The 16,292-nt window shown below is 38.6% G+C and overlaps 1 long non-coding RNA gene across 1 annotated transcript in view; it reads left to right on the top strand.

The window, feature by feature from the left end:
- The window catches only part of LOC126640060 (uncharacterized), a 78,857-nt gene that overhangs the window by 31,121 nt on the left and 31,444 nt on the right, over positions 1-16,292 (top strand). Inside the window, exon 2 of the long non-coding RNA XR_007628933.1 lies at positions 13,049-13,094. This is a non-coding gene — a long non-coding RNA (uncharacterized LOC126640060). The remainder of the gene's footprint in view (positions 1-13,048; positions 13,095-16,292) is intronic.

The following is a 16,292-nucleotide window of genomic DNA, read 5'->3' as shown; positions in this document are numbered from 1 at the left end:
GCTTCAGCCCCTGGCACAGGAGGAGATAATGACCAAAGACTGAACATGAAGGAATTTGGGCAGGACTTGCAATGCTCAAATGTAGAACCTCACAACCTTTACATTCAACTTAGAGATATCACATACATAAAGTTCCCTCCAGATATATGGCAGATGCTGTTTTGCACCTGCTCAGTACAGTCTAGGATAAGGCAACTGCTTTTGAACTAGTGTAGATTGATTGGCAAGGGGCTGTTAGGGCTTTAACTGAGCAGCTTCTCTGCGACTTGGTCTGGTTCACATTTCTCGTAGTAGTGGTTTTTTTATTCCCAACCATTTTTGTGTCTGTCTCATAATTATTTCCCTAATATGTTAATGAGAATAATAACAGGCTCAATTAAGATCTCATAAAAGCCAGCGTTTGTGTGGGTGTACATAAGATCCATGCATACACTGTCATGTTCTTAGGGGCATATCCCAGTACTCAGTCAACAGAAGAATTTAGATTAATGTTTCTTCATTTCTTCTTGGCAAGTCTGTGCCAGTGTTTCTTACCCCATTGCATACTTTCAGGTTGTGGTACGTGCTGGAGTTTGGTGCAGCAGTTTCCAAGTGGTCCACAGCTGGCCTCCTACCTGAATAAGTGAAAATACAACATTTGGAAATGGTCTGATATGTATGTTTATATTACTTTGAGGGTTTGTGGTGGCCTTTTCAGTTCACGACTTGAGATATGACAGTTGTAGATCTGCTTACAAATTGTTTCATGACCTGTATGATACACAGATAGACCCTAACAGGCCATAGTTCCTCATGTCCTTCAATGCTGTTACTTTCTTACTCACTAGATCCCCTTTCTCACCTGGAGGCTTTGCACTTTTTATTCTCCTTTGAAGGCATTTGGAATTGCTGAAGCTTTCTCAATAAAACTGAATTAGTCCTTCCTGACTATAATTAAATCTTGCCTAAATAGTTTTAAAGTGTTCTGTCTGATATTCCTTCTCCCCTTAAGTATCTTAAAAGGTTTAAGCATATTTTCACTTTTAACCTTTTGTGGTAGGAGGAAGAAAGTTCGATTTCTGTTTGGCTGTGATAATGATGGGATCAGCTGTAGTTTGTGATAAAAGGCAGGTATAGTTTGTACTGGTTGGAGGAGTTTAAGGATTGATTCTCCTTTACAGGTGATCATCTTGTTCAGCATCACTTTGTTTTTAGCAGTTCTTCTTGGCTAACTTGGATGGCTTCCTACCTCACTAAATTGTGATCTTTGACACTAATTTCTTCTGATGTGCTCTGCAGTGAGTATTGGGACCTAATTGTGGATTTTGGATTTCACTAGACACCAATGAATTTTTAAGCACAGGGCTGAGGATGAGCTCACTTACTGTTGAGTCAGGCAACCTTGAAAACTATACAACCATTGGACTAAAAATTCATCCCCCTGTGTTTGTGCTTGAACTAGAAAAAACTCATAACTAGTAAAAAAAAAAAAAATCTCTTGCCCAACTATGGGATGATAAAGCTCTCTGTTTATTTAACAAATAATCTCTTTGGGCAAGGCTCAGTTTACTTTTCCTGACAGTATCTCCTCACAGAGTACTGAGGCCTTGTCCATGCTTATAAACTTTGCTAATGCTGGCTGAGAGCTTAAAAAAATAACACAACAACACTCCCCCCTCCCCCAAAACAAACAAACAAAAATTCCAGGAAGTGTACTGGGTAAACTTAGATTAAGAGATGGTGGCTGAAAAGTCCTTTTTGCCATTTCTACTTACTGTGATCAAGCAGTGATATATGTACAGAAAGGGACGATTTAGCAGGTGTCAGTTTTCCCTCCACTTAAGGGATTTGATAGCAGACAGACAGGAGCTGTACTTAAACCATCTGCATGTGAAATATGGGTTATGCAGGGCTTCAAAATGGGTCTACTAACTTGGCTGAGAAAGGCCTCTTCCTTCCACCTATGGATGTACATTCAGGGTTTGATCATAAAATGACAGAGCTGCACTTGATGCAATGAATCACGGGACAAACTTGTACGTTCCACAAACAAACCCAGCTGAAAGCAGGAAAGTTTTAAAAGAGAAAAAGGGGCAAAAGTCAGTTCCTTGGCTTTTATTGCACCTTCAGGTGATTTTGGAGGCAGACAGTAATGTTGGCATGAGACTTCCTAGTTCCTGTACTAGTCATCAAATACATAGGTATGTACTGAAAACGTAAGAAGTGAGTGACTTTTTAAACCGTACCTAAATGGGTCTATTTCTCAACCCTTTTGAAATGTGAGAAATAGATAAATGAGGAATAGAGAATTATAAGAAAGGAAATAAGGAAAAAATAGAAAATTATGGAGAAAATGAATAATGGAAGTTAAATAATAATAAAGATTGATAAAATGAATGGCTGAGAAAGAACTAGTCAATATTTTATACATCCTTCACAGTGCATGAAGGGATTCATTGAGTACTGCACCCTCCTCCAGGATTACAGGCTAATTAAGTATTATAATTCTCTCTTCGTTTTCTCCTCCTTTCCCTCCCAGGAAAAAAGCAGTGAAATACAATTTTAGTGTGACTCTAAGTAAAATATCTGCTTTTGTTCTTTTTTTCCTGTCCAGATTTTAGCAACGTGAGATGTCTGTGCTGTGAATGTCAGACATGGGTAGCTGAGTCATACAAAATAAAAGGGAAGTACAGTTGACCTGCCATTGTTAAAGTGCCCTCATCACAGCTGTTTTTGTTACTCGTATAAGAGTTTTTCTTCTTTGCACAACTATTCCTGTCTAGGTCTACCCACTTAATTGTGTTGAAAACTGGTATCTTTCTGTAAAGCACCTAAACATTCACAGAGGTAAAACTCCAAGTAGACTAATAGCTTAGTTGCAGACTCTGAAAGGTACTAAACATCCAACTTCTATTTATATAAATTTCACTGAGGACTGGAGAAGCAGCATTAGTGAATGCTGAACTGGCATCATTCTACACCTGAATAATCATGAGAGGCTAAGATTAGTGGTAAGTGGGTTCTACCTCTTTCCTGCCTCCCTTGTACGGTCCCACGTGTTGGGAAGCTACGACTGCCATGGTGGGATCCAAAGAGAAAGGAGTGGGCTTCAGTGCTAGATTCCCCCCTAAATTGCCCGTATTTTCCACAAGTCCTACAGTGAGCTTCTCTTGTCACTAGTTCTGGAGTGATGTGTTCATGCTTTTAGGTGTGAGTGCCTAAGAAATTATTCTTAATGATGAAGAGCCTCTGCTATGGTGAACTATATAGATATGTTGCAAGTGCAGCATTAGAATAAGCAAATTTTTGCTTTTTCATGTGATGCCAGTATGTGCAATTTACATGTAACTGGCTGAGAGGAGTTGAGGAAGACCACAGGAAGACAATATGAACCCAAATGTTACTTTTCTTGTGTGCAGTTGAGCATTTAGCAGCGCCTTTAAAATATCAGGTAGACAGAAAAACTACCACCCTGAAAAATACAGAATATGATAGAGAAAGATGAGTCATGCTATTGCTAGGCAATACTATTCAGTTTGTACTTCTATTTCCTCCCACAAAAAAGTGGAGATTTGGTTCAAAATGCAAAAAGCGGGATGAGGTGTTATAGAAGAAAATAGTTATCAGAATGATATTTGCAAGTGAACAATCTTATCTTTTGGGGTGTATCATTGCAGGTGCTTTGCAAAAAAAGGGTAATGAATATAAACTGTTGACTCAGTTTTTAGAACATTATGTTGTTGCTGTTGTTGTTTATGCTTCATAAACCATTTAATTCCCTTCCACCTGCCTTTTCTAAAGACTTCATGGGTGTGATGGTGTAAAATTAGCTGCTAAATCTTTGGAAGGAAGCTCCAGGAAACAGATGATGTGCTTTCAGGCTAGACTGTCAAAACACTTCCCCAGCAGATCAGATTTATTCTGTATTGGATTTTCAAAAGGGAAATAGTAAATTATGTTGCTGTGTCCCTTGGCTGAGGAACAAACCAATTTGAATTGAGTGCAGCATGCTGGAGCAGGGAATGCAGTGTTTCTCTGGGGTGGGCTGTGGCTGAAGTTGTTCACTTTGTCCTACATTCTGGAGAGAGTGTCCAGAGAGACGATTTCATGTAGCTCTAAAATGAATGACATTTGAAAGAATCTCCTTCAGGAATGCTAAAAATATCTTGCTCTATTTAGGCTTTTTTTCCTGCTCTAAGCAGGTCAGATGGCTTGACAAAGAAGAATTTTTTAAAAATAAGGAAAGAAAAACCTTAAAAAATGGGGGTGTGTATTCTTGCATCTGTAATAAGGGTATTGGAAATTACTGCCAAGAAGAATTCCTGGACCTTTTACTGTAATGGCATCTTCAGCTCTCTATTTACAGTAGCTTTTGTCCTTTTCTCAAGTAGGCATGCTAAGGACAAGGTTTATCTGTCTCATGTTTTCCCATGCATTAGTAACATCATTTGCAATGTGTTTTTCTTTCATAAAAAGCAGTGATGTGTGGACATATTGAACCATTGCATCAGTATCAGGAAAGAGTGAAGGTTCAAAGCACTCTCTTTCTGACCTTACACTTCTCAACACAAATGGTTGCTGTAACTACGTGTTCTAGTCAGATTTCGGAGATCATATGTGTAGGAAGTATTTATTCCTCCTTTAAAATAACAGATGATGTGCGAATAATGACATACAGATCACAGTGGACTGTCTTAGTCCCTGCACAAGAGGTCAGACTGTAGGTGAATACTAAGTTCACTGGAAGGGACAGGGACAAGTGTAGGGAAATATGCTGGCATAAGAGAATGGTAGCCTGGTTTGAAGTAAAGGTAACCAAGAGGATTATTTGAAAAATGTGGAGGCCTATACATCCATCCTCTCAGAATGTGAACTGATCTCCCCTCTTTAATTTTTTTTTTAAATCTCTTCCCCCTTTTTTTTCCCCTGCATGTGCTTTAACTTAAAAATATGCAAGCCAGTTTTCTTTGATAAGAATCCTCAAGACAATTTTTATGAGACCCAGTTTCTTGGTTTTTATGCTCTGTCTGAAAACAGATTCATAAGTTTTGAAGACAGAGAGGACTGTTGGGATCACCTAATCAGATCTCTTATGTAAGACTTCCTTGAATTATTTCTGTCTGGAACTAGAGGAAGTCTTTCAAAAACAATAAAGGCAAAAATCTTCCAGCCTTGATTTTAAGTAGAGATTTCCTTTATTAAAAATAAAACCAAGTTACTTTGATTTGTTGTGTTTCAGAGAGTTGCGCAATCCATATCGTTTTAAGGCAATTTGGATTGTTCATTTTTTTAAATTACAGACTTACTATCAAATTTGATTAATGAGAAATAGGATTAGAAGAGACAGCAGTAGCTAAGACCCACACCTTTGGATCTTCTCTTCTCCTGAGTACTCCTAGTTAATCCAACTGAGCAAGGCACTACTGTGCCAGACTGATTCAAAAGGGTGTATTTGTTGACTGCCCAGATGTCAAGTGGACTTGCTGCTGATGGTTTCTGCCTGCTTTTCCTCAAGTGGAGAGCATTAAGTTAAATCTTTTAGCCACAGTATCTTACTAAACTTGATCTTTGAAATTTCTGTCCAGTATCTAAACTTAAAATTATCCAGCCAATTCAAAGCTGACTGGAGAGGGGTACAGGAAGGAGGGGAACATCCTGATTGGTGATGGTCATGGCTAAGCCCCATTCCCTTCTATGTCTAACTGACACCTGGTAAAATCTTGATGGCTGGAAGAGGGAAGGATTTAATGGTTCTAATTATGTTTTTTAATTGACTCCCCAGATTCAGATCATCTTTATATCTCTATTTCATGAGAGCTGTAAACTTTGCAGCTAACTCCCGTTCATGGAGGATATAAGCATGAGTGACTTTGGGAAATTTGAAATTGGACTATGTATATGGGGCTCTCTCTAATCATGTTGTCCTTATCTTTCTCTGCTAGTACAGCATGATTTTTCTTTCTGGGCGTTTTCATGGAAAATGGAATATTCTGTCTTCCAAATATGTTTTCAAAAGCCAAATCTCTTGTATCATTTAATTTAGTAAATCTAGCATAAATTTTGAATTCAGTACCACATGTTCATGGTAGACATAGAATTTCACAGACATTAAGACATTTTATGGCTTTTGGATTTGCTGAGAACTATAATTTTGAGAGGCACCAGACATTAATGGGTATGGAAACTAAACTACTGCCATGCTGGGGAAGGAGAAATTATTCCTCCAGGTCATGGGTGAAGTGATGAAGCAACAAACTGAAAGGAGTTGACAGCACACTGCCCACCAGCAATTACTTTTGGACTGTGGCTATAATGATTTTCCATATGTTACTAAAAAGACTTCCCATCTTTATTATAGGCAGAATCGGCAATAACAGTAAGAATTCATCCCATTACTGAAGGTAGAGTCTATTTGGGCAGTTATCAACATTCATTTGAATTCCTCTGTTGGAGATTTAAACTGGCACAGACAACTATTACCAAGGTCATGAGATCTGTATTTCTCTTGTCCCAAGATGGCCAGCCAGTCTGTTGCACTGCGTGTGTACATGCTATTTTTACAGTACTGTCCATTGTTGCCAGTGTTGATGATCCAGAGCACTCCTGCCCAGTGGCAACAGGCTTTAGGAATGTAAGCTATTTCATGACTCTTTGCCTTTTCACATACAGAAATAAAAGTAATAATAGCCCTGGCTGGCTTGTACAAGGAACCATTAAAATAATCAAATAAACAACATCGAACTCACATGTTGGAAGCCTGATTATGAATGGAAACTTGATTAAAAAGGAGTTGCTGTCATGTCCAAAATAGCAGAAGGCAAATTAATGTTTCTGTCGCTGCTGTTTGATGTGACAGCATGTTTAAAGATCTACAATTTAATCCAGTGACAGGGTGATGGCCACATTAACAAGAAACAAATACTGTCATCCTCTTTAGGCATTGACTTTAAATTTAATTGTGGATTTGCCCCATGGCTTGAAAAGGAATGTGTTTACGTTGACCATGAGGATGTCATTGTGTATCGGGTCCTAGGTACGTGCTATATGAGTAGTAAGACAGGCATAAAGATCTATTACATTCTGAAGTGTATATGGCAAACTTATCTCACTTTGCAGAAATCCACTATATGTTAACCCAAGGAAGAGTTGTTTATGCTTTGTGAATTTAGGATTCCAACTTTCTTTTGAAATGGAAGTAATATATGAAACTTGGTTTGAGATCAGATTCATGAGAATCACAGTGACTTTGTAAAGGCTGATCTTTTTTTCTGTCTGGGATCAGCTATGCTGACTGAAGACACTAACATCCCTAATTCTTCAGCATGGCCCACTAGCTGCAACTTCCAGTGTGCAAAGGTCTTCACTGTCTGAATTTTCTTGCAGCCTTGCTCTCGTGAGTTAGTTCAGTAATTGCTAGCATGGAGGTGGAGGTGGTGATGACCTACACAAGGTGCTTCCATTCTTATCTTTCCTGGCTCTTGATAAAGTTAATACCTTTGTACAGCTTAAGCAACTCTGGGTTTCTCTTTGAAATCTGTAACCTAGCTAAATCACGAGAAATTCGGTCTCAGAAGTTCAGGTTTGACTTTCAAGTTTGTATTAAAATACTGGTGTAATTTAGGAACCTTTTTTTTTTTTTTTTCAACACTAACCTTAATGTTGCCTCTTCCCTGTGCTTGCACAGGCATTTGACTTGTTTGGTTTTCAGATTCTGTTTGCCACACACAAGTGTGATGCACGAGTTTTTTCTAAGCGGTATGGAGGTGTGAATGAGCAGCTGAGAGCAGAGATGGCTTAAGATTACTTGTGCAGTATTGTTGCTTAAAGTGTAACCACAAGCTCAAGTTCATGCTGTTTCTGATAACAAGTCCAATTTCAGAGGCTCCAGTTTCTCCTTTGGGGGGGTGACTTTGGGAGGGAAGGCTAAAAAGAGCTGAAAGGTATTACATAACTTCAAATACCTTATGTCTTGAATTTGCTGGAGTTATGACTGGTTTATATGACACCTTCATAATGAAATGAGGGAAACAGAAGATGAGATTCTTTCAGGCAGTGACAAACTAACTGGAACAAGAATGTTATCAATGATCCTTTGTCATCACAGTGTGCTCCTGAGCAGGGCTCAGTGGAGTTATCTCTGGAGCTTGGTTTTGTTGAAAATTTACACAATCTGAATGATGCATTTGGGTGTAGGTAACACTCAAACTGAACCTGCTGAGGAATGTTCAAAACTTGAAGAGAAGATGAATAAAAATTCTGAAGAGAGGGGATGTATTTCAGTAGGAGTAAATGCAGAGGAGGAGGATGTGAATGGGCAACAGTACAGATACAGGACAGAAAATAATGAAGGTAGTTGTTTAATTGAAAAGAACCTAGTACTGTCATGGCTAAGCACCTGAACAGGAACCAACAGTGTTTTGTGATTGCAAGTAGGAAAAAGGCAGGTGCTTTAGAAAGTTCTAAAAAGTCACAGCTTTTCCAGCTGCATAAAATGAACCTTCTGATCTCATGTGACCCTCCTGGGTTTAAACTTTACTGGCAGGTATAATCAGCTGGGTAGAAGAACTAAAATAGAGGTTTAAGGGATTGACGAAACATCTGCATGGAATATTGAAATCAGATTTTCTTAACCTACATGAGAGAGGAAATCGCAGATTTGAAGTATGTATCAAGCAGCTGCAAAGAGGAAGGGATCAATCTGGTAACCATGTCCCTGGTAGCTAGGAGAAGAAGCTAAAGGGCATAAACTAGCACAAGAAAGGCTCAGGTCAGCTTTTCTACTGGTAAAGATAGACAAATGGTAAAGAACTGGTATATATTGCCTGGGGAAGCTGGAAAGGACGTCAAGTAGTAGAAATTCCAGTGGTTTAGATAACCATCAGGAAGGAAAGATACTGGTAGGGTTCATCTTGTCTTGGGCTGGTGGAACAATCTCAATGACTTTTTGAAGACTAATTGCAAGCTAATTTTTCTGTTCATCTATAACCAGTTGCCCATCCTTTTTGAGTAGTAGTGTAACACAGCCAAACTCTGGAAAAAGTACTGCTTCATGTGCATTTGACTCCAGACATAATCTGGTACTTTTCACAGGTTATAGCTGATGCCTCCCATGTATGATGACTCACTGGCCACTCTAAGGATGTTTTCAGTTGAGAAAATCCATGGCATTACATACAGGGAAACAGGCACACAAAGTGTTAATAGAATGCTTTCCTTCAAGGCCAAATGGATGAAAAATTAGTTTGTTACTTCTTAAATTACTTATATAAACCGTCAATTGCCTTTAGAGGTTAACTTGAGAAAAATATCTATATCCACAACTTGTTTACTTTGTCATTTATATGTTGCCTCTTTATAAAGCTAATAAGATGTCAAACCATCTGTAATTCTGCTTAAATTTGGTGTGAAAGGTGTTGAATAGACTGAGAATTGTCACAAATTTTTTATTTTCGACCTGGGCCAAACAAATTTAATTTGAAAGATTGTCTGACCACAATTCTTTCTTTGTATATACATTATATCTCTGCTAAGCACATATTTGATAAGCACATATTTGGTGCAGCCATCTACATTTAGCTCTGTGTAGCTAATGATGATTTAAGTAAAAATGGGATGCAAACTGACATGCAGTATTTATTGTTGAATCTGGAACTTCATTGATGCCAAGGCTGGTTTTCCAGGAAAATATGGGGCATGATGGAATGGTTTGACATGTTAAAGCCCAGTTCATAATTGCTGATTCTGTCTTGAAATGAAGAGGCATAAAATATCAAGATAAAAAGAACTGGAGAATGTTATATATGTATATATATGATGCATTCAAGTGGACTCCAAGTAAAGCACCTGAATCTTTAACAAGCCATACCATGTCTCTTGAGCTTTTTCCGTATTTCCCACATTTTCTATCTATACAGAGCAAAGTTGCTTAGTTGTAGTGCCTGCAGTAAAATTCTGTCACTTTTTTTCCTGCAAAATTTTGTATTCAGGTTGAAGGTAAATTTGCCATAGCAAACCATGGGAATGATTCCATACGGTATTACAACTGATAAAGGCATCAAGTGCTGGAAGTAAAAGGGTTTGTACTGAAACATGGTGTTTGTGGTGGTGTATGTGCTGTTCAGACAGCTTTGTGGAACACAGTTGCTGCTTCATGGACTCTCCCATAATGTTTTTAGGGACACTCACCTTCTCATCTCTTGATCTCTTTTAAATATCTGCAGATTTAGAACAAGAATGAAGGACATTTTACTCTTTTCAGATACACTGTTTCTCTTCCCTCTATCTGAGGTCCTGACATTTAAGAGGAAAGGCAGAAGTGTATAGATTCATTAGATAATAGTTCATAACTTAGTATTTATACTTTGAGCTTGCAAACTGTATGTCACTTGATGCCCCATCCTTGCATTAAAAACCCCAGGCTTTTTCAGAATACAGGTAGATTTGTGGAAATCTAATGCTTATTTTCTTGGGGCAGCCTAATAATTGTAGGGTATTTTCTAAGGCAATACCAACATTTAGCTAGTTTAGTGAGTCTGAATGAACAGAAAAATCCATCTTTTAGAGCTGGCACAACAGGGCTGCATAGGAAATTTTTTGTGCTGATGCTGTTGAAATAGCAATGATATGGCTGGTGCAAGAGTCTGAAAATGTTACACGAGAAAGCTGCTATCACTAGACCTCAAAAGAAAATGATAGTTACCATGCTGACTTTATGAGGCGAGTCTATTCTTACAATGACAGCTGCAGGAAACCGTGGTGAGGCTTTCCTCATCTCTTCAGATAGTCTCTTGAACCCTGAGTTGGAGTCTGTTTGCTCCTGTCTTTTGCAAGTTGGTGAAAAGAAACATTTCTAGCAGGAAACTATGGTTTAGAGTACACACTGGTGGTGTAGCAAGTGCTGCACAACATGATGTGTGTTCAATGAAGTCTGAAGCCCCATGCTATCTCCTGCCTTGCTCTGAGCAAAAGCATATGGTGTGTAATACTGGTACTGGTGATGAGAAATGAGACTTGCAAATAGTCATAAAGTAGCACTGCAGCTTCATCCACATCAAAGCCATTAGATTTGATGGCTTTCTTCTAGGAATAGTAATGGTCACACAAATGTGATAAAGGACCTGACCCTTAGCCATCATAAGCCATTGTAAAGCTCTAAACAGAAGAATCGGGCCTTGTAATAAGGCTTCTTTTTCTCTTCAATAGATATTACAAAATTTGCTTTTGAACACAATTTCCATGGAGAATTAGTAAGAGGGTCTGTCTCTGAGGTGACCCATCTGCCTGATCCTGTGAATAGTGTTCTTTTATATGATGAGAGAGACAAGACCTATACCATCATTAGGGATCCAGGAGCATTTGAATAGTGGAAGACAACAGCGCCTAAAGTTGCTACAGAATGTGCTCAGGTGTACTGGAGTCCCCGTGGCTGGAGAGTGGTGGCTCTGGGTCTCCTAAAACCAGGGACTGAGGTTGTACCGCAGCTTCTGCATCAGGAAGGTGTTGGCCCTACATAGAGTTCCTGCTTGAGCTGCCTGGAAACCACAGTCTGTGGCTGCTTCTGTCATGATTTGCTGTAGTCTTAGTGAGCAGTCTTTTCCACTGACCTCAACCCGTAGATCTCTCTGACCTTTCTGTTCTCTCTCTGTTTATTGCCTTCATCATGTAAAAAAATCTTATTTGTATTCTCACACATGTGGATGAAATCTCTATGGGTGAGACTTGGACACTTGTCTTTAAATAGAGCAGTGTTTTTTGACAGATCTTTTTAGATACTCCTGAAATGAGTGGAAGAACTTATACTGTTAGGCCTGGGTAGGGGTTAGAAAATCTGGTCTTCAAAGGTTTGTGATCCAGTATACTTTCATCTTCAGTACTAACACAGTTACCAAGAGGGCTTGAAATTCAGGGGGAAGTTCCCTGTGGTTCTTACGCTATTGTCATTCTCTAATATCAGCCTTTATGGTCTTCCTCTGAATTTTGCTTACTCGATGGACTGTATGATTAGGTCTATGTGGGCATATTATATTTCATAATGAAACACACAAACAAAAAAAATTATTCATTAATCTAGCAATAATAAATAGAGCTGAGTAAGGTTTTTAAATGCACAGCACATGTTTTCTGCTTCAAAGATCTGTGTCATTCTGAGCCTTTGGCAGATGCACCAGAAACCATTGGAAGTGTGTGTAACCTGATGTGATATGGGGAAATAAACTAGGAGCATATTTCTAAAGATACCTATGCAGCAGTGCATAGATGATAAGCACATTTAATAGTGAACTGGAAAAGAGAAAAACTGTTCTGTAGCTTGTTTAGTAGGTACTTGATGTAAAACACTCTTGAAATCTAAATGGAGATCAGCAGATTTTGAGATGTACCTGACCATATTGTAAATAACTTACCCAAAATGTGGCTTTTAAAGCTTTTACCAAGCTGCAGATTAGAGTTTGTGAATTTTGTTTCTTTTGCATGTGGCTTTTCTGGAAAAGAGAAGAATTTGACTCATATCTAAAGTCTTATTAATAAAGCATTGTTATATTATTTTTTATTATTTTTATTATTTATTTTATTTTATTTATTAAAAATAAACAGTCAGGAACAACTAATAGTTGTTTGTAAAAAACCCAAATCCAAGTCACAGATACAGTTAAGCTCCCCCTGAGAGCCCTGGATGTTCACTGGGACAAAATTGAAATAATCTCCTTGCATACACACTACCCTTCTTTCCTTTGTCCTCATCCCACATCTCCCCTCTTAACCCCAACAGCCCCTGAAAAGCAAAGAATTAGGGATGTTTTCTGTGAAAATGAGACAGAATCCTTCAAGACCTTGTGAGAACTCTAGCTGATCAATGTGAGGACACATGAACATTCATATGGCACCATTCCTGCTAAATTTGACACATTTGGGTAGTGCATTGATCTCCATAGGACTCCCGTGCTATATTTTTGGTCCAGTACTTGCCAGTTTGTTTGGAAAGCTGTTGTCATTGCTACTGCAGAATCAGAAGGGCAGAGGCAGTGTCTGAAGCTAAGAAATTTGCCAACATAAATTTTTAAATGTCTTTCAGAATAAATGTAGAAGACTGCAGCACCCATGACCATGCAACTGCAATGGTGAGTGATTTAACTGATGTTTTTTAAACTTTATGAATAGCAATAGTCATGAGTGGATGTTGCTGTGGTGTGACACAGGAAGCAGCCAGTACTGAAGCTATTCATGCTATCAGTGTGGCATAGGGCAGTACAGCTTCAGTGCACCAGTGTTACAACTTGCACCCTGGAATTTGGCAAGCTGGAACAGCTCTGAGGCTGCACAGTTTAGATGGTATGTTCAGAACATGGAAAAAGATGGTTCAGTGTACATAAAGATATTTCAGTGTACCTAAAGCTATTTCAGTGCAATCTATCATCTAGGCTTTTCTATCAAAAGGAGAATGCAAAAAATAAATTCTCTTGCTGGGAATAATTATCTCAGAAACTAGAGAAACATAAAAAAAGTCTGAGCAAGATTTTCACTTTATTTAAACTTAAGTTACTTTTCTCTGCACTGCTGGTGGTTTATCTAAAATGACACCCCTCACTGGATTCTTATGACTGAGAATAAAGTTGATGGACTTGTTGATTTGTGATTTTATATCTACAGTGTATTCATGTGCAAGTAAACATATAAAGGTACCACTGAGACAAGTTTCATGCAGCTGGTTCTGCAAATAGCCTGCACAGAGATTTCATTTCTCATTTTATCATAGTTACCAGACTAGTCTGTCAGATTTGTAAGGTTGCTGTTTACAGATGAACATTTTGTTGTGACATCCAGATTTATAGTTCTGATCCTTTCATTTTCAAATGTTGCCCCAAAGCCAGACTAAAGACTAAGAAACTACACAGCTGCTTAAATTCAAATGTTTTACTGGAGTAGAAAGCCAACCTTTCTTATAAGTTTTTAGAAAGATAAAGATATGTGATAATGATGGCACTCAGCCACTGTCATGTTGGAAAAGGTGTGCTATGCCATGGTGTATGTTGTTAACATTACAGTATTAAAATAATTTTGGTAAGTCTCTGTCTCCTCTGTAGTTATTTCTCTATGATGGTGTCAATTTACTGAGTTTCTATCAGCTTCTTGTGTTACAACTGGAGGTGGTGGTGTGTGTCTCTGCCACATGGTGTGAAGGCAGCTACCTCACTGTTCCAGTCAAACATGGGACTGCATTGGCTCTTACATAATACAAAGTATAGTAACATGGGCTTTGTGCATCTCTCGATTCTCAACTCTTCAGCAGAAACTGAAAACAAATTCTGCACCTGATTTCCTCTTCCCCAATACCTGTATGTTGAGAGTGAAGTGGAAAATTAGGAGCAGGAGAGGTTTTGGAATAATGAGGGCAGAGCTAGAATATTGGAGACCAAAAGAAAGAGAGCTCTGGGATTCATTTCCCCATTGTGCCTCTGGCAAACATGAAAAATGTGCCCTTGCAGAAACGTGGTTTGCTTTTTACCTGTAAACTGTGGGTTATACATATGAAAATGATACATGTAGTATTTGTAAACTGTGTGTGCTTAGGAAAGCTGAAAAAGGTCAAGGTAATAATGATGTTTGTGTGGGATGTGTTTATTTGAACCTGACATCTTCAAGATGTCTATAGGACTCTGTTAATGACAGGTGGCTGTATGACCCTGACTTCTGTGGATACCAAGGACTCAGCCTTCTTGCGCTTTCTTCTGGGAATCTTGACAATAGGGATTACAGCTGGAAAAGGTTATGAGGCTTTCTATAATACAGGCACTTGTCCTGCTACGGTGGTGTGGAGAGGACTTGCTTTGGCAAGACCTTTCTTGTACTTTTCCTTCAATTCAGTTCTTGAATGTGAGGTCACAGTCTGTCCCTTTGCATTTGATTCATGGACATGATCAATGCAACACTGAAAACTTTTGTGTCAATAGAGTTGCCTGTGTGATTCTTTACAAGATCAGAACTCCAAAGTTTTGGTTGCCCATTTGCCAAAAGTGGATTTTTTATTTCAAAGCAAGATAAATGAGTGGGACCACAGATGCAGACCTGAATGATGCTGGAGAAACATTTGCAACAAAATAGGTTGACAGGATCAAAACAACAAAAGGCTAAATTTAGGTCTGCATCACTTTATTCAAATGGATTTTGAAACATTTACCAGCAGCTTTGAAATGTTTCCATGGGGTGTTAAAAAATAACAAACAAGAATTTTTCACTTAAAGTTCAAATAAAAACAGAAAGAAACCCCTCAGCTTTTCAGCATTTATTTTTTCCTCATCCTGGCAGCAGCAAACCTACTCTCTTCTTTCTCACCTATAACTGCATTTTCCCCCTTAATTCATTTTGCTTCCTGGTTGTACTCTTCTATTTTGAGAAAACAAAGAGCTTTGAAGGTAATTGTTTTATTAAATGTATGTAAAATTGTGGTAGGTCAGCTCTGTGGTACACCACCCTTGACAGTGTCTCTTGACACTTCCCTCTGTGGTAAAAATAGACTTACTTGGTGTCATGGTGAGGAATGAGTGAGGGGGTGAAGAAAAGACTTTTTAATGAGGTGAAGTCAGGAACATGCCTGCTCAACATGGCATGGTTATAGTAACTGTGGTCAAGGCTGTAAGGTGGCTTAGCTATGGCAGACAGGGGACTTAAAGCCATTTCCAAAGTACCTTGAAGTAATTCCTTAAAAAAAAATGATGATGGATTTTGTTGGGATTTTTCCTTACCTGTTTGCTGCCAAATGAGTTATGTAGCTCTTGGCTGATGGCCTGTAGCTCTCAGAGAGACTCAGAGTGCATAATTATGATGCTCACATCAAGTGCCTAGTTTAAGCTTGCATATTCATCTTTTTTTTGATGTGTCATATTCTTGTTCTTCTGGAGTCTGTCAGCTGCAATTACAATAATGCAAAATGGCCCTCTGTGTTTTGTTTCTTATGATCATTTATGTACGTAAAACATATGCAGCTCTGGTTGGCCTATGGTGCTTGTGATTTACTCATTTCCTAAAAAAAAAAAAAAAAGAAAAGGGGAAAAATGGTCAGGCTCCCCCAGGAAGACTTTACTAAGGCCTTTTAAAATGTCTGGTCAGTGAATGCACATCTGGGGCCCAGAGTCTGGGTCTATTGGGTGAATCTTGAATTTCCAGGATTTGCTCATTGAACTAGTTCATTAAAATTTGGATGCGTCAGCGCTTTGGCTCCCCTTGGCCACTTTATATTTGTCTGTAGCTTATGACTCTCAGTCAGTCTGTATTGTCTGTCTGCTCTTGAACTTGCCCTGAGAAACTCTAGGTGTTGTTGC

Source organism: Myiozetetes cayanensis, unplaced genomic scaffold (assembly GCF_022539395.1).
Source record: "Myiozetetes cayanensis isolate MyiCay16 unplaced genomic scaffold, myiCay2020 scf2-11, whole genome shotgun sequence".
Taxonomy (NCBI): domain Eukaryota; kingdom Metazoa; phylum Chordata; class Aves; order Passeriformes; family Tyrannidae; genus Myiozetetes; species Myiozetetes cayanensis.
This window is presented reverse-complemented; position numbering and strand designations above follow the sequence as displayed.